The following is a 25,170-nucleotide window of genomic DNA, read 5'->3' as shown; positions in this document are numbered from 1 at the left end:
AAAGGTTTAAAGCGAATGGTTCAGATCCTTTTCATCCCGAATACAACTCAACTCTTCTCAATTCCACAGCGATCACTTCGAAAAATTATTTTCCCGCCAGCTGTTTATATTTACCTTCACTGTCGTGCTGGTAATAAGACGGTCTCTGTTGTATTATTAAGGTTAGCATTTGGTTTTCTTGCTTTTATCATTTGAATTTAAATTATAAATAACAAATTTTTTCAATTGTTTTTTTAAAAGCGGCCAGTTAAATATTATTTTTATTTAAATCTGAATCGTGTAAATCTTTGCTTAACCCGAGGGATAGTTTGCCCTCAGAACTTCAAATTCTTTTTCTCAGGAAGATTTCTTAATTTTAATTTTAAATTTTTTTGGAAGATAAGAAGAAAATAAGGAAACGCCCAGCATAATTGTACTTTTTTTAAGATTATAGCTTTCCCTAATCGTAGAAGTGAAAGAAATGATTTCGAAAGTGTTTTAATATTTTACTGAATGCTATGCATACACATAGTTTTAAGTTAATTAGTAATTTTTCGATTTTTAAACTATTCTTAATAGAATTAGAAATTTGTGTAGATTAATGACCATGGCTATTTATGAATGTCGCATTTCATTAATACTTTTTTTCTTTCAGGATTTATCCTGAATATTTGTCCTTTGACACTTCAGGTTTTTAACTTGTTTTTACTGCGGTTTGACATTTGTTTATGATTGCTAAAATCATTTATTGTCAAGTATTATTAATTCTTTTTTAGCTATTTCACCCGGGACCTGATTCAGATTGACGTCAGTATATATCTTGATCTGCGTAGTAGAGCACAGCTGCTGAATAAACAGACATCCATGAACTGCTCTCATGATGTGTGGGGCTGGCATATCGGGTGAGTGGCATTTTTGTCTCTTTTTGTTTTTCTTTCGCTTACTGTTGATGAGCTCTAGTTCATTTATTGTAAAGTACTCGATGTCGTTGCGTTATTTGACCCTAGTTCATACATTTCAGAGACTCATGCCACCCATTTTAGCACGCACGTGTCAGGTAGCTTCTGCTCCAAGCTTTATGTATTTGTTGTAATATCTATTGTAGGAATTGTATTTATCCAACCTGACAAGTATTGTGAATACATTGAGGTATATGGTGGCATGTATTTTTTTAAAGCCTTTAACATGAAACATAAAATCCCACTGATTTTGGTGAAAAGTTATTAAAGATTTTTGCTGAGTTCGAAAAAGCATTATTTAGCTATCTGGGTATAATGTTTTGTCTTTTGTCTGGTTAATGTAGATATGTAACATCTCTAGGACAATTGAAGTCTGTGGTCAATTGTAGTATTAATTTGTAACTGTTTATGTTACGATAAGATTTATATTTTTCAAAATATTCCTGTAATAAAATATAATTTTTACTTTTGCGAGTGTTAAGTTGGAGACTAAAACTACTCATATGAAAAAATTTTGTATTAAAAATTGATCAGTATGTTAACTCAGAGCTCATTCTAGACAGGGTAAACTGGACGCAGCACCCTGCTGCCCTTTTAGTCAAACGAATTCACCCTGTTGCCCCTGAAGTAAATTAGTGCCCTGATGTAATAGACTCCATACCCTTTTTGCCCTTTCTTTCGTCAACCCTTCTTTACTTTTTCCCCAAACTCTACAATGGATTTCTTAAACTGATATTTTTAACTCTTTTTATTTAGTTTGTCATTGCTGTCAATGCATAGATTTATATGGGAAAAGAATAATAGCCATCACAACCCCTCGTTGCACTTGTCTTTGAAAGTTTGCAGTTACTTCCACTATCATTAAATCATAATTATTATTAATCATTTTAATTATTTATTCATAACTACAGACACTTAAAAACGTACATTTATTATTTAATTAATATATGCATGCATTTTAAATAAATTACTAAGCTAATTAGCTCATTAACTGAATATATATGTTGATTTATTAATGAAAATAAGTAATTAATAATGGCTTTGCTACTTTTAGTTAAGAAAAAAAAACTGTTACTAATTGACAATGTTTTCTAATAGAATGTGTAAAGAATTCGTGTTTTTAATAGAACGTGAAATTATTGCCTTTTTAGAATAATAATGCCCTTTTTTTAAACTTTTGCACCCTGCCCTTTTTTCTGCCTAGAATGAGCTCTGGTTAACTTTATTGTTTTCGCTTTAGTTATTTTTAGCACATGTTTTTCTATAGTAGGTCTTTGGCTGTAAATTCTTTACTTATCTTAAAAGATCTTTTTCCTTACCATGGTATTTGCAAAAGCAGTATTTAGCGGAAAAACGGCAAGCCGTCTAGAAAATTTGTTTCCTAATGTTTATCTACTATTCTGCTATCAATCGTGCTAATATATTTTAAGTTTGAATAATATTCAATCCAACATTCGAATTTTTTAAATTGTAATCTTTTTGTTTTTTTAACTTTCTGTTCAATTATTCGGTTTAATAATTCGGTCTGAATTACTTTGGCCTGGCACCATTTTTTGTGAAAGGGCACTTTGCGATAGAAGATTTGTGAAAGAAAACAATAAATTAAAATTTTCCCCGAATTACTTTTTTACCAATGTAATATTTTATGCCAGAAAATTCAAGGTAATATTTTTGAAAGCTAATTCGGTTCACAAATGATAAACTGCAAAAAATTCCGCAGTTTATCTTTTGTGAACAGAGCTAGCTTTCAAAAATATTGTCTTCACAAATGATGAACTGCAAAAAACTGTTATCGAGTTTACGAGGACCACTATCTTGAGTCACACTCTTCAAAGCTATTTATTAACTGATATTGTTAATAAAACCATTCGATTACAAATAATCATATTAATTTTATTCAATTGAATTCACAATTCCACTTTTTGTAAATACTTCGAATTCTATTTACAATAACGTTTTTGGAATAACATTTTTTCAAACAAACATCCAAATAAAGTAATTTGTAAATAAACAAAGCATTTTTTATATCTTCCTACTAAATAAAAATTGGTAACCTCTTAAACCAAGCTTTAGTTTGTAAACCTCTGTTTAAAATAATTGAAATTTTTTGGAATGTTTATCAATTACTTTTAAATTCTTTAATAAGATCATTTTTATTTAGAAAAAAAAACAATGTTCAATTCGGTTTAAATCAGTAGTTATAATGAATCGATCATAATTAGATATTTAAAACAACAATATTCTGCTACAATATTCAATTTGAAATTGTATGAACGGAACTTTCAGTTGTAAATACATGCAATTATATAATATATCACTGTTAGAAATAGTTAATCAATTATTAGCATTCTCTTAGGGGCTCAATCCTTTGAGTTAAAAATATTAACAAAAAGATATTTCAACTTAATACAATTTTTGAGGAAATATCAAGTAAGAGAAAGTATTTGTATGTACTATATAATAAGTAATTATTGAAGTTTAGAACTGTATAAGTCAGGGTTTGAAAAAACCCGGGTGAAATATGGGTTTTATTTGAAAAAACCCGGGGAAAATTAGGTTTTCTCATTTAGTGCTCATAAATTTTACTGTGAAAATATTTTTATTTATTAAATGGAGTTGTATCAGTAAACACTAAAATTTCATCTGACTGGTTGGTGTCGTATCCTCTATAGAATCATATTTCATGGTGTGCTTGAATAGTTTTTGTTATTTCTATGGCATTAAAAGAATACAAATCCTCTTCTGTGGGGATTCATCATAAATTTCATCTGACTTTTACCTGTAATAAAATTAAACTGGAATAAATATTTAGTGGTCTTCCATGTTTTTATAATACGATTAATAGAAAATGAAATTAAAATTATGTATAATTATAAAGGGTATCAGTTTCTTGTCCCTTTTTTCAAATATTTAGATAAATATATGCATTTTTAGATACATTTTAACTTTATAGTTTCAAAAAACAAATTAATCTTAAAATTATAAAAAAGCATATATAAAAAGTTATAGCTTATTTTTTTAAAATCAGAAAATAAAACTTTAAATTTGTTTATTGTTGTTTAATGTATCACTTAATAGAAATTTTTTTTGTTTACTTTCAATATTTTTAAACACGATTAAAAGAAATAAAATAAATTGTATTCAAATGAAATCTTAAAATAATATTTAAAATGTCTTATTAATTTTTAACTGTTTTTTAATTCTGATAAACTTTCTTAAAATAGTTACAAATTGTCAGCAGATGTTAAGAGTTAACTTAAAAAATTTCCATTTTTTCCTTTATTATTATTATCATACAACAGATTCAAAGTGTTTACATCTCTCTCTTAAATGGTGATACACTTTTACGAGTTCTGTTGATTTATCTATTCCAAATCTATTTCAAAGTTTACTCTGCACCAAACCGAAAGTTGAGAAGTGTATTTCGATAGAGACAGAGGATGCTGGTACTGAGTGCAAATAAATGAGTATGCTAATAAATGAGGTGGCTGAACAGCCTGATGGAATCTTTATACAAAATGTTTATGGGGTTCCAATTCATCACACGATAGTTAATTCATAACAGCTTCTGAAATTGAAAGGTTTTCTAATTGAAGCTTTTTTAAAGCTTCAGAAACAATTGATATCTGTTTTTCCAAATTGATAGTGTATTGGTAAAGCCTAATATTATTTAGTATTTTTGACATATAATTATTAGATTCATTTTGATGTTCAAGAGCAATCTCTTGATATTTATGATAATTATTGGCAAAAGTTTTTACGCTGTCAAAATATGAACTCCACCTAGTATCATTTGGTAAATGGGGCATCAAGGAGTTTTTTTTTCATTGGCCCATCCATGTGTTAGATGCATATTTCTAAAATATTTGTTAACTTCCATGATGTGTCCAATGACAGTATTAGGAGATAATTATTTTTCAACCAAATTTAAAAAAAAACAATTTGTGAAAAAACCCACCAAGTGGGTTTTTTCAAGGTGGGCCTGCCCAATAAAACACGGGCGGGTTTTTTCAAAGTGGGCCCACTTGGCGAACCCTGTCATTGTCAGAATCATATCTTCGGCTTGTAATTTGAATTTTCTGTGTTAACTACTTTTGAAATAGTAGGTTGTACTTTATAAAAAGGGATCGGTGGTCTCCATTTCCTTGATCTGGTATAGAACTTTTTATTTCGAATGTTTAATCTGTAATAGTTGCTAATAAAATGTCTGACTAAAATCTGAAATTTTATTAATAACTTTGAAGTGCGCCTCGATCAGTCATTTAAGACCGTTTAACAATTGTTTCAGTTTACCATTCACAGCAGAATATTTTCTTCATTTAAAAAAAAAAAAGGATTTTTAATTAATGTTTCATAATTTTTGAAATCCATGTTATTTGGCTGCTCTAATGTACAATATTTGATGAAATACCTCAAATTACTGTGGTTGATAAAAAATGAATTGCTCGTGAATTGAAACCTTAATCTCAATGACTGTTCTAATCGTATCTTTCATTTATATACGAAAGGCAACGAAGATGAATGAAACTTTGCCACCATTGCTCCGGACTATGTATTTTATTTTATAATCGTCGTTGAACAGCAGACCCAGTTTTCTGGGTTTACGACTACAAATGTTCGATTCCGTAGCCTTGTTATCTTGAACCGATCCTAAAAGACAAGAAAACTCCTGCAATAAGAAGTATACAAGTAGTATAAGTAGTTACATGTAGAGGAAAACCTCCCATGGTTAGCCTAACAGCAACGCGACTTTAAGCCACAATTCGTCTTTCACTGAGGATATTTTATGATCGGTGCTGACGTCTTTTTTTTCTGTCTAAAATAGGCCCAAAAAAAAACATCTACTTACATTTTTGAAGGAGTATTTTATTTTTTATTTGTTTTAATTTCTTTTCCTACTACTTGTTTTAGTTCACATTTTTTGCTAACTTATTGTTTCGATGACAGCCATTCGCTCTGCTAATCTAATACAGTCCACGAAACACACAACCAATAATATAAAATAAAATTCTCGAGTATGTCGAGGACCCCGGCAGAACAAAACTGTTCTTCGTCAAAGTTTACTTTACGTGACACAGTGGGCCAGCATCTAAGGTTTCGTGGCCAAAATAAGTATTTCGATAAAATTTGTTTCAAAATTTGGGGGTTTTTATGTGCAGGTAAATTGAATTCATAGTTGAAATTTTGAAATACACTAAAAATACCCGTAAGAACAAAATGGCGGCTGAAATATGGCGAGCAAAAATAAAAATAATAGTATAGTACGTTTAAATAATTAAATATAGCAATACAAATATAATAATTTTCGTAATTTTATATTAAAAATGAATTGCAAATTATATTTTCGAAGTAATGTAAAAATAAAGCAAATTAATTTCAAAATAACTCGAAAACAGGAAGAAAAAAAACATAATTAGCGGTATTACAAAATAAGGCGAATTAATTTCAAAATAACTCGAAAACAGGAAGAAAAATAACATTTTTGTTTTTCGGTATATTTAGTCCACCTTTGCAATACGGGCAAAATGGGGCAGGTTTTTTCAAAAGAAGAAGCATCAAAGAAGACAAATAAAAGTTTAGCTAGTTACCTCTTAGAACTTTTTGGAACTAAGTTTCGAAAGTCATTCAAACATTGTAAAATGTCAAATGATAAGATATAAACTATAAGTTTGTCAAGAATATTAACTAATCCTACAAATTGAAGAATTGTTCTATAATTTCAGACTAATTACTCTGATAAAAATGTAACAGTAAGGAGAAATTTCTATATATTTTTCTGAAATAAAAATTTAAAAGCAATATTTGAAAAAAAATTTATCGTGCCACTGTTGACCTCGTTTTCAAGCAGAAATCGATTTCAAAATGTTATGAGCCATCTTTTTTAATCATTGTACCTCTTTTCGGAACTTGTTACATTGTGGTTAGCCTTCCATCAGACGAATATGGATTGGCTTCTCTACTACTTGTTATAATGATTGAAAAATTCAAATGATCTGAATAGTTATAATTTCAGCGAATTATTTCAATTGATTGATTACTCTAAGCTATTATCTCTATAGTATGTTTTATGTTGATAACTATAAATGCAGTCCCTGGCCAAATTATTAGACGTACTATAAGATTCTATGTAAAGTCTTAATTATCAGGTGATACTTTTAACTATATTGTTTTTATGTGACTGAAACCGGTTTGCACTTGTTTACGTTAGTGTATCAATGGGTTAAATTAGGCGATATATAATATAAATTTGACTATAGGATAAATTAGACGATATATAATATAAATATAGAATGTTTATTGTATTAAGCATTATATTAGTATATTATAATAGTTAGATCAAATTATTAGACGAGCTGTAGTTTTTTAATAATGACATGATTTACATGAGTTTATAGCAGGGTTCGTTGATTTAAATCAGCTTGATTTAAATCATGATTAAAATCAATTGATTTTTTTTTTAAAAAATCATTGATTTAAATCAACTGATTTATATATATGTATAGATATATATATTATATTGATTTTAAAAGTTAAAAAACAGTGCTTTAAATTATTGCTTACTTAGCTTAGCAGTGCTTACTTAGTTTTAAAATTTATTTTAAATAAATTGCTGCATTAATTAATTTTAGTTAACGAAATTACTTTTTTTCTTGGTGAGTGTTAAACACATTTGAAATTACATGTTTAAAAATATTTTGATTCTTAACATTGAAAGTACAGATTAAAGTAAATATTTAATGCTGTCTTAATATAGACTTGCATAGCTGTAGAAAGTAAATAAACATAATATTTTTTCAAAAAGAAAAAAAGAAAATGTTAATTAAAATTCTACCTTTTGATTAAAAAAGCATGGAATTCAAATCTACGTTATAGTTTATTGATGGAAATTTCTATATTTCTAAAGCTTGAGGTTATATTAAAAAGAAATTACCTTAATATGCCAAAAATAGAAAGAAAGAAAAAAGCTGAGTTCAGATATTTTTTTCCTGATATAGTGTCATTCTTCCCTTTCAAAGTCTAATTGAAGCAGTAGGGTTATTAACTGGTATTTTTTTTTCTCATAATATGTTTACGGTATCTGTGAAATTATCAGATTTTCTTTCGTGAAAAAAAATTCAAATGAGTACATAGATCTTTTAAAAATTTTTTTTGGCTTAACTTATGTATTTTGATATAGGATTAAAAATGAATATTTTCACATAAAAATATATGGATTGAATATTTATTTTTTGATGAATGACAACATTTATGAACACAATCTGTTGCATTTATTTTGCCATTTTATAAATCATGAGGAAAAAAAAAGAGATCACAATTTTAAATTAAAATTAAGGTGTTTTCTGTTCGGGCCGGTTCTGAACAATACTGGTAAATAGGAAAGCTAGATAACAGGGATCCATGTTGAAAATAATGAAAGATCAAGGAAGAAAAGTTAAATGGATTTGATTCAAAATGGCAGAAGACTAATTTTTTTTTTCAAAATTCACTCATTTTGAATAATAGAGTGCGCGATCATCTCGCGTTAATAATTTTTTAATGTAATGCGCTGTTGTGAAAACACTGCTTATGTACTTCCTATTTGTATTTATTTTAAACATATTGCATTACAATGTTGACCAAATGATACAAGGTCGTAAACCGGTTTCATCAGAGTAAAACCTATACAGCTGTATAGTATCACCTGATAATTATATTTTTGCATAGAATCTTATAGTGCGTCTAATAATAGAGCCAGGGAATGTAGAGGTTTTAGATATCCTTACAAAAAATGTAGTTTGAAAAACCATGCATTTTTGGTATTCGCAGAACAAAAATGCGTTTAATGTCTGAGGAACTATGATTTTGTTTAATAACAGGAAGGCAAGGTTCTCTTGCTTTTAGCGTTCCAAAAAGGAAATGTGAAGAGGATTTCAATAAAAATAACTTTTAGTAATCAAAAAATATGTTTAGTGGTCAAGGTAGGAAGTAGATATAAAGTTCAGAGTGGCAAGGGAGAGGGCTAATTTTTTGAACTTTGACCTTTACAAAAGTAGCTTTTTCACGTAAACAACCCAGATTCAACTGTCATTTTTTCGCTTACCTTGCTTTTAGGAAAAAATGTCACAATATCGATTTGAAAAATTCACAACATTTATGCAGTTTTAATAGGTACCTAATTTACTCATAAGATACTTAGTTTCTATATCGGTACCAAAACTGCACAAATGACCGTAATAAAAGTAGTGTATATTCACAAAAATAGTTAAACATCATTGTCGTCAGTGTGGCGTTTTTTCCCCCCATCTCTTTTAGACAAATTGGTACCATTTTTCCATTTCTTTTGTATTTTAGCACATAACTTATGTTTTGTTTGAATAAATACCTATTGATAAAATAAAGATCAATAATAGTTTGACGATTTTTTTACCTTCTCTTAAATGAATTTGTGGCATTTCTTTTGGGTTTTTTTGTACAAGATTATATTTTTAATTTCAATTAGAAGCTATTAATAGTACCTATTAGCATCAGTGACATAAGAAATGGTATTGCAATTTTACTTCTCTCCTTTATGAATTGGTTTTATTTCTCCATTAGTATTTCCCATTATAAATTTTTAAATATTTTCCAATTATCTCCTATTACCAAAATTAACCAAGCATCATTGGTGTCTGCAACTACATGGTGATTTTTTACGTATCTCCTGAACTAATTAGTACCATTTTTCCATTAATTTTGCCCTTTAGTACATAGATAACTTTTTATTTCAAATATTTCATATCACCAAAAGTAATAGAGTATTATTGGCGTCAATAATTAAATTTCAATTTCTTACAATTCTATTAAAAGAATTAATATTTCTCCATTAATTTTGGTTTTTAATACATATTTTTTTATTTCCTTTACCGTTAGATTTTAAATTATTTAGTTTTATAATAAATTCGTAATAATAAAACGTAGCTGTAATTAAATATCAGTCAATAATCAGTGGATAGCTATATAAATAAAACTTTCATTAACATACTCAGCTTATACTACCGCGTTCAATTTTTTTGTTATAGCTATTGTTGAACAGCCAACTGAACTTTGAGTTTACGAATATCAATGTTAAACACTGAAGTCTTGTCATTTTGGACCCAATCCAGAAGACAAGGGAACTTTTGGACTAAGAATTGGAAAAAATTTGCCTTCATAAGTGGTTTTTTAATGAAATTAACCAGGGTTCGCTGATTTAAATCACAATTTAAATCAAATGATTTTTTTAAAAAAAAATCATTGATTTAAATCAACTGATTTGTGTAAATGTATAGATATATATATTATATTTATTTTAAAAGTTAAAAAACAGTGGTTTAAATTATTGATACTTTTATTATTTTCTTTTCTTAGTTTTAAAATTTATTTTAAATTAATTGCTGCGTTTATTAATTTTAGTTAAAAATTACTTTCTTTCTTGGTGTGTGTTAAATTCCAGCACATGTGAAATTACATTAAAAATCTTTCGATTCTTGAGAATGAAAGTACAGATTAAAGTACACATTTAATGCTGTCTTAATATAGACTTGCATAGCTGTAGAAAGTTATTAATATACATGAATTTCGAAGGAAAAAAAATGCAAATAATCTTAATTAAAATTCTACCTTTTGATTGAGATAGCTTGGAATTAAAATCTACATTATATTTTATTTGTGGAAAATGTATATTTCTAAAGCTTGAGGTTATATTAAAAGGAAATTACCCTAATATGCCAGAAATAGAAAGAAAAATAAAGGATAATGTATTCAGATATTTTTTTCCTGATATAGTGTCATTCTTCCCTTTCAAAGTTTATTTGAGGCAGTAGAGTTATTAACTGGTAACTGGTATTTTTTTTCTCATAATATGTTTACAGTATCTTTGACATCATCAGATTTTCTATAAGGAAATTTTGTGAAAGAAAATTCAAATGAGTGCGTAGATTTTTTAAAAATTTTTTTAAGCTGATCTATTTTGATATAGAATTAAAAATGAATATTTTGATATAAAAATGTATAGATTAAATATTTATTTATTTTTTGGTGAATGACTACATTTATAAACACAATCTGTTACATTTATTTTGTCATATTAAAAATCAAGAGAGAAAAATCACAATTTTAAATTAAAATTATGGTTTGCTAATTGAAACTTTAGTTTAATGGTTAAAGAGTCTGTCCAAGCCAAATTTGCTAGGATACCTTCACAAATTCAACTTTAGGAAAAACAATAGTTTCAAAAAATAGTTTTTTTAAAAATTCTATTTTTGTGTTTCTAAAGAAAGGAATAAATCTATATTTTTGTGTCTACCATTGAATATTATTTTTAATTTATTATGTCTAATTAATTAATTTTTAATTTATTATGTCTAGACACAAATTATGTCTAAATTTTCACAAAATAAGTACCTCTCAGAAAAACCTAGATAGACCCCTTTTATTAAATTCTCTATTTAATTTAGTCTTCAAATTTCAACTATGCATTTGTTTCAAAATGGTTGCTATGCATTCAAAACTATATATTACTATAATGAAAAATTATATTAGTAAGTTAGAGCTTCTAAAATATTGTTATAATATTGTTTTAATATTAATTTAATTTTGATTAAACATTTATAAAGTATTTTTTAATCATAAATGAAAGTTCTTACAATGTGTTTGAATAAAAATCAAAAAAATCTGATTTTAAAAATAAAAAAAATCACGAACCCTGAAATTAACCCAAATTTGCGTTTAATGGAAAGGAAAAATTTGAAAACCTCCTACTGTTAGCCTGAAGGAGAGAGGACTCGAACATATGATCCGCCTATCATTGAGGATATTTTAATTGAACACAGTGGACGTTGCAAGAATTCGTATCGACCAACCATCGTTGGAATTTGAACTCGGGGCTCCTCATTTGAGGGTGAGTGCTCTATCTTCTGAGCTGCCACGGCTCTGGTATTTATCATTTAGCTTATTAGCTATAACGAATAAAAAATTATCAAATCTTAAAGAATGTGCAATAAACTACTTTCGTGTATTTCTCTGTTAAATTTCTCCGCTAATAACACATTTCAAAATAGGAGACAAGAATTTTGAAATACTCCTTTCGGAAGTTTGAAATATATTGCTCCATTATGTGTTCTCAAAAATGTGAAACTGCGGACTGAATTTTGATAAAAAACTGGTTTCTAATTGGTCCAAGATTTCAGATATCTCCCCTCTATTGATAATTTAAATTTTCAGTAAATAAACATGTGATTTAACAAGGTATTAGAGAAACCCTTGTCAAAGAAAATAAGTTTTTAATGTTTTGAAAATATATTAAAATGCAAACGGGCAAAAAACTTTTCCATAAAAAGCCTTAGCTGTGGTCATGGAGAGGGGAATTATAGAGGCCTCTTAAGGCTCTAACTCTCTCTTTTAATACACACGTACTTGAGTTCTGTTAGGGCTCTATCAAATTCAGCTTAGTTACGGCTTTCTTCAAATGAGCTCTCGGACTGGGGCTCAACCCACCTGAGCTGGAACTTGGGCTCTACCCAGTTTGTGTCGGTACGGGACTGGGTCACTACCCGGTTGTGCAGGTTCGGGGTTGGGCCTCTACATGGCTGTGTAGGATCGGGATTGGGCTTTCTCAAATTCAGGTTAGTTAAGGCTTTCTTTAACTGAGATCTGGGATTGGGACTCTACCCTCCCGAGCTGGAACTGAAGCTCTCTACCCTCCCCAGCTGGAACTGAAGCTCTCTACCCTCCCCAGCTTGAACTGAAGCTCTCTACCCTCCCCAGCTTGAACTGAAGCTCTCTACCCTCCCCAGCTTGAACTGAAGCTCTCTACCCTCCCCAGCTTGAACTGAAGCTCTCTACCCTCCCCAGCTTGAACTGAAGCTCTCTACCCTCCCCAGCTTGAACTGAAGCTCTCTACCCTCCCCAGCTTGAACTGAAGCTCTCTACCCTCCCCAGCTTGAACTGAAGCTCTCTACCCTCCCCAGCTTGAACTGAAGCTCTCTACCCTCCCCAGCTGGAACTGAAGCTCTCTACCCTCCCCAGCTGGAACCGGGGCTCAACCGTGCCGGGGCCGGGCCTCTACCCAGTCTGTGTCGGTACGGGATTGGGCCTCTACCTGGCTGTGGCGGGTGGGGATTATGCCTCTAACTGGCTGTGGGGGGTGGGGATTATGCCTCTAACTGGCTGTGGGGGTGGGGATTGTGCCTCTACCTGGCTGTGGCGGGTGGGGATTGTGCCTCTACCTGGCTGTGGGGGGTGGGGATTATGCCTCTAACTGGCTGTGGGGGTGGGGATTGTGCCTCTACCTGGCTGTGGGGGGTGGGGATTATGCCTCTAACTGGCTGTGGGGGGTGGGGATTATGCCTCTAACTGGCTGTGGGGGTGGGGATTATGCCTCTAACTGGCTGTGGCGGGTGGGGATTGTGCCTCTACCTGGCTGTGGGGGGGTGGGGATTATGCCTCTAACTGGCTGTGGGGGTGGGGATTGTGCCTCTACCTGGCTGTGGGGGGTGGGGATTATGCCTCTACCTGGCTGTGGGGGGTGGGGATTATGCCTCTACCTGGCTGTGGGGGGTGGGGATTGTGCCTCTACCTGGCTGTGGGGGGTGGGGATTATGCCTCTACCTGGCTGTGGGGGGTGGGGATTATGCCTCTACCTGGCTGTGGGGGTGGGGATTATGCCTCTACCTGGCCTAAATTTCTGAAAAAACCTCTTAAATGTCCGTTGGCGTTACCATTAAGTTCTAATTTTTGTTCAGGAATTAGTGAAACGAAAATGAAATATTTGATAATGTTCTTTTTATAACAAAGTATTATAAAGATTTATTTTTCAATGCTGACCCCTCGACGTGCAAGATATTTAATCAACGATCCCTCTATTATATACCCCGCCCATCCTTGGTTTCACCATGACTTTAAAAATGAGCTGAACTTATTGAATTGTCATCCTACTTATGCCATTGCACATTAATTGCGTTTGACATGCGAGGCCTTTTGGGTAGGATAGCTCAATTGGAATTTTAGAATATACTATTTCCAAACCAAAACGAAAGGGGGTTGTACCGAGGGTGAAGAAAATCCCTCTTCCTGGGTGCAAATTTAATAATTTTCAGTCTTTCCCTCAATTGTTGAGTAATTTGATTGCGCAAACATTGGAAGAGACTAAAGTGTTTTTGAAGGAAAAATTATAGTCCATGCGGTTGATTATGGTTATGATTATAGAGCAGGCGAGTATGATTAGTGGGGTAGGCAGCATTAGTTTGCGAGAGATGTCCTTCCTTATTAGGGCTATATCCTCTGAATGGTTGAAAAGCGTGTGGCATCAAATATTATGCGTCAGTTCTGGCGAAATGCGCATGCGCCCGTGAAAAGATGTCAAACTTACGTAAGTGAAAATAAGAGTTTTTAAAAATCCTTAAGTTAAAAGCTCTAACGTAGTGGAATATCTTTTTAACTTGGACCACAAAATCAAAACAAGCATTTACAATTGACGTAGACTCTATTTCATTAAAGCTATTTATTACAATTCCAGATGCTTTGCTCTACGCAAAATTGCGGATCTATGATAGAAAAATTCGGTTGATCAGGGTTGAAGAATGCAGCTTAATTTTATTATTATTAATATTCAAAAAATCTTTTAACTTCTATTGAGAATTTAACTAAGTTATATATTTAAAATAAATAAAATTTAAATAAATTAAATTCATACTTAGGGAACAGAGCACTCACCTTTAAAAGAAACAACCCAGATTAAAATCCCAGCGATGGTTAGTCTATACAAATTCTGCTTGCAAAAACAGTGGTGACAAAGAATTTCTGCTGTGACAAAATGGATCACAAGTTAGGATCCTCATGCTGTTTGACTAGCCGTCATAGGCTGTCATGATTTTCCTCTTGATATGATGCGATTTAGTTTCTTTGAAATAATCCTCTAGGAAGACTATACTTTACTCCATTGTTAGATCAAAGCGTTCCTTTAATCTCTGGGCTGAATTCAAAATTAAAAGGCAGTAGGGCTTAACATTGATGGCTGAAAGCCCTAAAAAAGGACAGACTGTTTAACACTGGTTATAAAACAATTAAATAAGATGAAACTCGCTAGATACTGTTGTATGTAATATTTTGTCTGAAAACCATATTTCTTACTATACATAAAAATCTATTAACTGTGTTGAAGTTTTCCTTTGCTGTCCGTGCATTTTTATTGGTCAGAAAATTGCGTGGCCGGATCCAGTTTTTTCTTATTTATTTCCATGTTATTTTGGTTTTCAGACTGCCTAAAATTTATAAAAGTCATAAAGATAATGTTTTTCTATAAATATTTTTGTAACCCAAATTTAAAGTTATTTTTCCTGTACTGCTCATAATACAATTTTAATTAAAGAGTTTAAAACTAATAAATTTTTTTTTTTTTTAAATTATTATTAAAATATAATTCTGCTCTACATTTTAAGATAGTTATTTAGAAAGGTGGTCTAATCTTATTAACCATTTTACAATCATTATTTTTGTACAAATAACATAATATACTGTTATAAATTACAGCTAGACCTGCTAAATGATTTAGAAAAACGATGAACGGCATTCACAATGAGAAGCAAGCAAAAATAGCATTTAATATTTCTGCCCGTTTGGTGAGCGAAAATATAAAATTAGGGCTGTGAACTCATATTTGTTTGAACAATATAATGTTTTAAAAGAAATGATTGCTTAGAAAAATTACTTTTGTTCACCAACAGATCTAAATATTTATATTACTTATCTATATATAAATGAATGTTTCTGTGTGTGTGTCCTTTATAGACTTTAAAGCCATCTGACCGAAAACTATGAAACTTGGCACACAGTTCAAAGCACTAGGAAGGTCACTATTGACATTATAACATTCGACGACTAATCGTTCTAGCGGGATGAGCAGAAAACGAAATGGAATTTTCTGATTGGTTAAGCGTTAGTCATTGTCTTAAATATAGCTGTAGACGATTCAATTCATCACATATTTTAAAGAGAACGTTCGTTATTATTTCTATCTTATAGTTCTATTTGATCAAAAAATAATAGTTAATTACACGTATTTAAATACTCGCTTTTAAATTCACTATGTCAGATGGATTCAATGTTCGACATTACGTGGTATCACGCGTGGGCTATGTTGCCAAATTTATAGTTTTAAAGTTTTCTGGTACTTGTTGACTTGTTCTTTTCTATTTATTAAATTTCTTTTGAAACATGTTTCTAAAAAATTTGTTTATTTAAAATCAGCGTTAATAGAAAAAATACTTAGGTATTTAAAGGCAAAATTAATGGGAATGTGGCACTGTGGTACTAATTCGTTCAGTAGAAACATAAAAAGTCACCATATTTTTGACACCTTATTACTGATATAATTGAAGTAAAAGAAATAAGCCATGTACTAGAAAGCAAAAGTAATGGAATTTTTTTTTTCTTTTAAAGAAACCTCATAAATCATCACACTATCATTGATTACAACGATGCTTAAATAATGTTGGTAAAATTTTAATTAATATAAAAAAATCTTATGTACTAAACAGCGAAATTAATGGATTAGAGATAGTTATTTTGGGAAGTCATAGAAAGTTACCGTATTATTGACACTAATGCTATATTGATATTATTGCTAAAAAGCAAAGTTAAAGGAGAAAAGGTAAACTGGAAATTCATTTAGGAGAACCGTAGAATATCACCATTCTAAGCTTAATTATTGTGTACTACAGACTACTTGGTAATTGGTGCAGTTTTGAGAAGAATTTCCATAGTTTCAGAAAATATTTTTTCCAGTGGTAGCAAAGACAGTGCATTAGTATTTTAATGAATTAGCAATAAAAGAACTTTTCCGCAACAACTTATATTTTAATAGTAAATAAAAGGGCTGATATAGAAATGGCCATGCTCCAAAATCTTTTTCAAGTTTTAACAACAGTTCTATTTAAAAAAAAAAAAAAAATTCGGATTTAGTTGGTTGCCACTGACAATTGTATTTTTCACTAAATTCAAATGTTGAAGGATTATGTAAGAAGTATCTGATATACTAATATAAGTATAAAATATTATATTGATAGATATATAGTTATTATTAAAACAGCGCCAATACTAAGCAATTTTAATAGCGGTACTTTTAAAATAAGTGTTTTACAGCCCCTCGAAAGGGATATGTGCCTGAGAATATTACTTGCTATTGTTAAATTTTAACTATTATGAGTTGAGCAATAGTATCATGCCAAGTGATGCTAAAAACATTTTATAGTTATTCGAATGGGAAGAACTAAAAAAAAACTTAAAGCCACCGAAAAGGGCAACAAATATTAAGTAAAAAAATTAAATTATTTTTAGCCATATTAATTGAAAAATATAGTGGAAGAATCAGGTAAGTGACTTTTTTAGAACGAAAAAAAAAGGTGTATCTGAACTATTTTCTTACCAATTTATTAGAAGGCGGACTAATAATTCTTTGCCTCATTTTATTTACCGCTGACTAATTTGATATATCAAGTATACTTAAAATTAATGTGGGTTAATTATGCTAAGATTAAACTGATGGCAAAAACAGTTACATTAAACAAACTCATATTGATGCAACCACTTTTTGTTATTTTTTCTGAGTCATTAATAGCCCTAATACTTTCATACCCGGTTTTTCAGCTAATTTCTTTAATTATGTCGGTATTAGATTTTCAGTTTTGAACTGGATTTCGTAGTGTTTCTCGGTACTGATTTATTGATTCTTTTTTTTTTTTTTTAATCATCCTGAACCAAGAACGGGTATTCAGCTAGTAGATAATAAAAATTTGGATGAGGGAAGTAGAGGCAGAAGCTTAAGCAAACATGCCCTGGCCATATTATTAGATGCCCTATAAGATTCTTTGTAAAAATATAATTATCTGGTGATACTATACAGCTGTTTTGTTTTTACTCGGTTTACATTTGTTTACTTTTGTGTATCAATTGGTTAACATTTAAATTTAATATGTTAAAAATAAATACAAATTTGAAGTATATGAGAAATCTCCTGAATAAAAACCTATTGCAGTACATTTAGAGTACAAAAGTACATTGGAATGTGCTTACTCTTTTGCTAGTCGATTGCATTTTTTGTTACAATGCTTGCAAAATCTTAATGAATTACTTAAACAAGAAAATCTGATCATCAGCTTACCGTCTTTTAATCTGCACACATCGCGATACGATGCAATGTCACTTTCGTGGCTGCCGTAGCAAAAATGTTAATTTTATAGACAGATGTTATAACACTCAATGGAATTAATTTTTGTTGAACGATCGTAGTATCAATAACGAAGAAAAAAATTCATAAACTAAATAGAAATGCTATTGTATGAAATTCTAAATATGGAGGATTCAGTAATAGTAATAGGATGTAGGATATATAAGGTCTTGTGCCCTAAAATATCGCTATAGTACTTAATTTTTGTGGCTGGCAATTATTGATAATTGAAGGTGATAATTGAAATTGGGTAAATAAAAACTGAAATTTGAGTCTAATATTTCAAGTAAAAGTAAGAGGTCATTGTAAAATTGTTATTACATATTCTTTATTTAGATGGTTAATAAGTAGTAAGTTGTCTCTGTTTTAAAAATAACTTTGAGTTACGCAATGTTGCTCAATTTTACGTATTTGTTTAGCAAAGCTCATTTTGAGGTAATTGTGAGGATCGAGTTAAATATAAATTTTTCATTCCAGTGGAAAAAATCATTCTCTAATACTTTTGCCAAATTTATGATTTTATCGCATTTGGCGAATGCTTAGTGGGTGCCCTGCTTATGGAAATGTACACCATACATTTATGGTAAGCTTTTGGCCATATTTTTATTCATGCAAGGAAAGGGTATGTTATTCATGTAATTTCAAGGAGCAGAAATAAAAAATATGTAATGGAAAGAAACAATAAATGTCACGTTTTTATCAATTGCATGTTCAGAAAACTACAGATTTAAAAAAAATAAAATAGATTAACAAATAAAGAGAGCTGAAATTACGTAAATATAATTCTTGATCAACAAATTTAGCTAATTCAGGGAAATTATTTAAAGTTTATATTCTTTTCATAGAAAGTGTACTCCTCTTATTGCTTCGTAATCATTTTAAATGTGTTCGAATTCTTCTTTGTATTGCATTTATTTTTTTTCAGTCGACAGTAGTTTGCTAAGTGTTCTGCCAAGATTGCCCAATGTTCCGCACGTAACAGTACACACCGAAGCAGCATATAACTCAATTTTAACCTGTATTAAAGATTTACTTAAGATGAAAAAGTAAAAAAATGTTTCGATGAGAGTTACTGTTAAAAAATTTTCCTAAATTTATCGTAGTTATTGACAACTAAGAATGCGGAAATTGTTTCTACAAATTGCTGTATTTCATGCAGTGAATTCGACGTTCATAAATTCCATATGTACCATAATTTCTGGGCTTTTTATGCATATTATTTTTCCTTAATACATTGAAATCGACCATAATAAATATCTCTCTGGTCAATCATTCAAGGTTTCAGTATTTTTTATTTGATCGAGATAGGTTATTTTATAGCATATGGGTGTTCAATTTTCTTGAATTCCTACTATATAATGCATCGTTTTATTTCGGTAAAATGTAATACTGTCTTTATACACTTCCTCTTTCAATTTAATTTTTAACTTATTTCTAAATTAAAAAAAATATTTTGCAATTTATCACATTTAGCATAGACTTATTCCAAAAATATTTTTCTGAGTGATGATTTTGTTTTGTGTGGTATATTGTATCCCAAACTACATATGCAATCGGATCAGAAGGTTTGTGAATCAACTTTTTTTGGCTGTGTCGTGAACTTTCTTTTTATACATTATCTTTCTGTCACACCTCTCTTTTAGATTTATTCATTCGTTTCATATCCTGATATCAAACATTTAAATTTTTCAAATTTCTGAAAATTTTAAAAACAGTTTTATTTTGTTGATTCTTTTAGCCCTTTTCTTTCTGTTTGTGATATATCTTTTGAAAAGGACCTAAAATACATTGAGTATTTATGAATTAAAGTCCCTTGTATGAAGTTTTTTTTTTTTTTTCAAAGTCTTTAAATTTACCCAAAAAATGCACCCTAACTTCTTAGTATACTACTAACTGAGCAGCTATTGTAACTACTTCTTATAACTTCTCAGATATTCATAATCTATATTTTGCATTTAATTTAGTAGTTAAATGAATTTTATTTTATCACATATTTATTAAACTTGGCAAATCTACCGATTTTCAGTGTTTTCTTTTTTGAAAAAGTTGCATAAATTCAAGAAATTCGTTCAATTCCTTGAATTTAAGCAACTTTTTCCCCCCAAATTTAAAAATTGATGTAATTGCTTATAAGAAAAATCTCATCTTTCCTGCAACGTACGGGGCAGCTATTTAATGTAATTTAAACAAAATTTCCTTAACAAAATTTTTTTTAATTTCACTTAAGCATAATAAAATAGCTAGTAACTTGTATAGTTGATTGACCTTATCAAAATAAAATTTAATGGATTAAAGCTGAAATCGCACATCCTAAATCTTTTAGAATATCAATATTTGACAAACTGCTCAACCACTTTGAATCTTTAACAGCTGGAAATAACACATTTTTCAATTCCTACTATTAGTTCACTCTTTCCCTATGCTCGACTCCAATGTTACTTAGCCTCGCTGCGGTTGAAGCAATGCGTGTAAGTTACAGTGCTGGTAGCTCCCGGAGTTAATGCTCGGCTTGTAAACTTGCAATGCTGTAACTTTGGTGGTGGAGGTGGTTTATACTCAGCTCTAACGTTAATGAAAATAATAAGGAAGGAACTATGCGGCAGAATTTATTAAAACTTAATATAATACTTTGGAGATCCTTGCAAATATGTTACTGTACTAATAGTTTGAGTAACATAAGATAAACTTTTTGTTGTTGTTTTTAAAGTAATGATTTTTCGATAAAATTAGATTCAGTATCATTAAAAGAAACTAAAGTATTAATTTCTGCTTTTGTAAAATATATCATAACTTTTTTTTTAATTACCGTTACATTCCTGTAAACATCATCTAAAAGATACCTCAATCAAAAGAATTTTTCACTATTCAACATTTACATAATCTTACAGTTACGTAAATGTAGAACATACACTGTCCCAATTTGAGGATTATTTTGTAACTGCTTTTTGCTATAGCTTAAAAATATTGAATAAAATTGAATAAAAGTTTCAAAGCAATTTTAAATTAATTACAAGATAATGATTTTAAAATGGAACAAAAAAAATCGTTAAAAATTGAGCGAGAATAGATTAAAAATTTTAAAAAACGCGCATTATTATTCTAAAAAGGCAATAATTTCGCTTTCCTTTAAAAACACGAATTCTTTACACGTTCTATTAAAAAACATTGTCAATTAGTAAAAGATTTTTTTTATTTTTTACTTAACTAAAAGTAGCTAAGCAATCATTAATTACTTATTTTCATTATTAAATTAACATATATTTCGAGTTAATGAGCTAATTAGCTTAGTAATTTATTTAAAATGCATGCATATATTAATAAGTGTCTGTAGTTATGATTAAATAATTAAAATGATTAATAATAATTATGATTTAATGATAGTGGAAGTAACTGCAAACTTTCAAAGGCAAGTGCAACAATGGGTTGTGATGGCTATTTTTCCTTTCCCATATAAATCTATGTATTGACAGCAATGACAAACTAAATAAAAAGTGTTAAAAATAACAGTTTAAGAAATCCATTGTAGAGTTTGGGGAAAAAGTAAAGAAGGGTTGAGGAAAGAAAGGGCAAAAAGGGTATGAGTCTATTACATCAGGGCACTAATTTACTTCGGGGGCAATAGGGTGAATTCTTTTGACTAAAAGGGCAACAGGGTGCTGCACCCTGTTTACCCTGCCTAGAATGAGCTCTGTGTCAGCGCAGGTGGGAAAGAACCAGGGCCGTAATTACGCCGGGGAAGTCGGGGCCCCGACGGTCGAGGGGGCCCCATATGAAGGGACCACGCGACATTTTTTCAAAATAGTTTATATATATATATATATATGAAAGAGATTGTGTGAAGATTTGCTAAAATCTTCTTTTTTGTAGTTACAATCGACTTTAACATAGGGTGAAAGACTCTTTCCGAGAATTATTTCCCTTCTTTAAAGGAGCAAAAACGCTTCACAGAAAAGAGGAACGGAAAGGAATTTTTGAAGCTATACCCCTAATAAGAAACTTTACGTTGTTCTGAAATTAACTTGAATGGGCAAATAAGGTGCCTTTTGAAATTTGGGAAAGTAAAGTGAAAAAATATCTTTATTTTCACTCTATTTTTTGAGGGTAGAAAACTTTATTTTGTTTCAAAATTGTAAAGAAGTGCTTCACCCCTTCTGAAATTTAGACATTCTCAAAAGTAAGTTCTAGTAGAATTAGTACATTCAGAAAGAGAAAAAAGCTATTTTTTTCAACATTTAAGTTATTTTTCAAATAGAAAAACTTAATTTTCCTCCAAATAAAAAAAAGAAATCTGCTTAAATTTTATTTTTAAGGAAAAGCAAATTTAAAGATATTGTCCAAGTAGAAAATTTTATTTTCCTCTTAAATAAAAACGAGGGAGCTAAGAAAGTACTTTGCTTCTTCTGTAATTCTGACATTCACGAAAATAAAGTAAAATTACTATTTAACTCATTTTTTTCTACTTTTAAGCTATTTTTCAAGTAGCAAACTTTATTTTCCTCGTAAATTTAATTGATGAGCGTCATTCCTTCTGAAACATTGACATTCACTAAAATAAAGTAATTTTTGTTTATAAAATAGAATTAGCAATTTCAGAAAAAGAAACTACTATTTTTTTCACCTTTTGAAGCTATTTTTCAAATAAAAATATAAAATAAAACTCCCCCCTCCAACCGAGACAAATACGTCTGTTTTGTTTGAATTTTCTTCCACATATGACAATTTCTAATTTATTAAGAAAAAATTTTAAAATTAGAATTTAACCAAAAGAAGGGCTCAGCATGAAAAAATAAAACAAGCGCTTAGGAAACTAAAATAGTTGAATCTCTTTTACCCTTCCCTGGTGTAATAAAATGCATCCTTCACTGACATACATTTTAAAGCATTCCTTGACTCTCAACACCTGCAGATCACCAACCGAGACAGTTATCTGACCCTCAAAATATAGGCATCTCCTTTTACCAGGGCTTAATCTAGGTCGATTTTGGTACCGTTTTTCGGTAGCTTCACAAAATTTTAAAAAAAGAATCGGTACCTTCACAAAATAAAATAAAAATCAGTATTTCAACAAACTTTGAAGCAAAAAAAACGCATCTTCACGAAAATAAAAAAAAAAAGTTTGAAGGAATTTAAGTGCTGAATAGTTTTCCGAGCGATTATTATAATTTTATCTATGTATTCTGTATTTTTATTATTTTTTCAACCACTAATTCAAAAGTAAAAGTTAGCACAATATCAAAATAATAATTTCTTAATCATAATAAGTTCAATAAATTTTATTAGTAAGTTGAAAAAAATTTTTGAACTTTATATAAATCTAATTTTTAACCATAATATTAATCTGTATAGTAAATTCCATAATTTCTATGCTGGCTGGCTGTATAATTTACATCGAATTAATACATGTAATTAATCTGCAAGCTGTCTTATAAGCAATTTCTTGAGCAATATGTGAATGTTTTTTATAGTATTGTACTTTTTGTATACATATGTAGTTTTTATGTTTTTTTTAGCAATACTAAATTTTCACAAAATTTTTTTTTTTTTCCACAAAAATCATTTTTCTTTCACAAAAATAGGTACTAGGATTGAAAACCTGGATTAAGCCCTGCCTTTTACACCATGGGAAAATGTCCTTCCTTTGACTTCTTTAAATTGCCCTGGGCTTTACGACCCTAGGCTTTTTGTCCTTTTATAAAATATCATATATTTCCAGAACCATGCATTTTTCGGTTAGTCACAGTTGTCTTAAACAAGCAATTATCTAGATGTTCTAGGAAAACAGAAGCAAGCTTATAAGGGATCGAAGGGGATTACTTTTTTTGACATATTTTTTCTGAAAGAAACGCGGGAATCACTCTCTGTTAAACTTCAATTTTTAGCTCCTTTAACTGCTTAATTTAAATGAACTATTTTTAATTAAAATATAGATTTTTTGTTAACTTTTATTTTGTTCAATCTTTCAAATTAAAATGTAACTTTAATTGATACTAATTAAAATCATTTGCAACTTTTTTTTAAAATAAAAATGTCATTACTTTGGATTACAACAAAACGAAAAGGAAATTGATTTCTAAGGAGGTAAGCAATTGTTTACATTAAATTATTTATTACATTCAAAACTGTGTATTAATGTACTGTTGGAATTGCTTTTTTTATATTCCTATATCAAATTGCTTTTATGTAATACATTTTGTTCTTATTTTATATTTTTAAAATTAAGACCATTAAATTTTTAAAATTGGAAATTCGATTTTTTATGCTTTTTAACAATTTTCCTTTCATTCAAAATTAAAAAGCAAACTTTGATTTTGTTTTAAAAAATCATATTTAATTTAATTAAAAAATCGCATTTAATTTAATAAAACACTATAAACATTGTTTCGTTGAAAATAACTGAAAATATGTCATCATTTAAAGTATTTTGGTTTAAATAAACCATTGTTTTTCAACCAATAAAAAAAAGTTCTTCGAAGAAAATATTTTATTAGGTTGTTTTGATAATTCTTTCTACTTTTATGAGAGACTTAAGTAGATTCTTTAAGATCAGCATTATCTACATTGCATTAAAATTAAACTAATTTCAAATTCCTTGGTTTCACTGACAAAAATGGTACATGTTGTAGTTTTATATACTTAAGAGAGAAAAAAAAGAAAATATGTTAATTCAAAAAGCAAGAAAATATCACGATTGGGTTGAGAATGCAATTAATCTTCTTTTAAATTTACTATTTCATTCTTATCTTATATGATAACCACATTATATTGAGCGGAGCTAAGACATCAAACCCGTTGCACATTTATTCTGTCTTATTTATTTGACTCTCTCTGTTGTTTTTGCAACACTAATTTATATAAACAAAAGTAATCTTTATTCTAATACAAAAAATTAACCTTAACTTATACTTCAAATATTAAAATAACGAAGAAATATATTTGATACAAACGTTTAACTAAAATATTATTATTAAAAACAGCTTTAATTAGAAAAAAATATATTTTCAAAAATGACAC

The 25,170-nt window shown here is 29.6% G+C and overlaps 1 long non-coding RNA gene across 2 annotated transcripts; it reads left to right on the top strand.

Moving 5' to 3' along the window:
• Positions 1-24,814, top strand: LOC147816849 (uncharacterized). Of its 2 annotated transcripts, none has more exons than XR_015432975.1 (3): positions 1-161; positions 756-881; positions 1,001-18,901. It is a non-coding gene; the product is annotated as an uncharacterized LOC147816849 (long non-coding RNA). The 2 variants fall into 2 exon arrangements; XR_015432993.1 differs by lacking the exon at positions 1,001-18,901 and adding an exon at positions 24,219-24,814 and having other exon boundaries at positions 18-161.
• The last annotated feature ends 356 nt before the right edge of the window (positions 24,815-25,170 follow it).

The sequence above is a fragment of the Parasteatoda tepidariorum genome, chromosome 1 (genome assembly GCF_982258835.1).
Source record: "Parasteatoda tepidariorum strain Cologne lab strain chromosome 1, Ptep-v5.0, whole genome shotgun sequence".
Lineage (NCBI taxonomy): Eukaryota > Metazoa > Arthropoda > Arachnida > Araneae > Theridiidae > Parasteatoda > Parasteatoda tepidariorum.
This window is presented reverse-complemented; position numbering and strand designations above follow the sequence as displayed.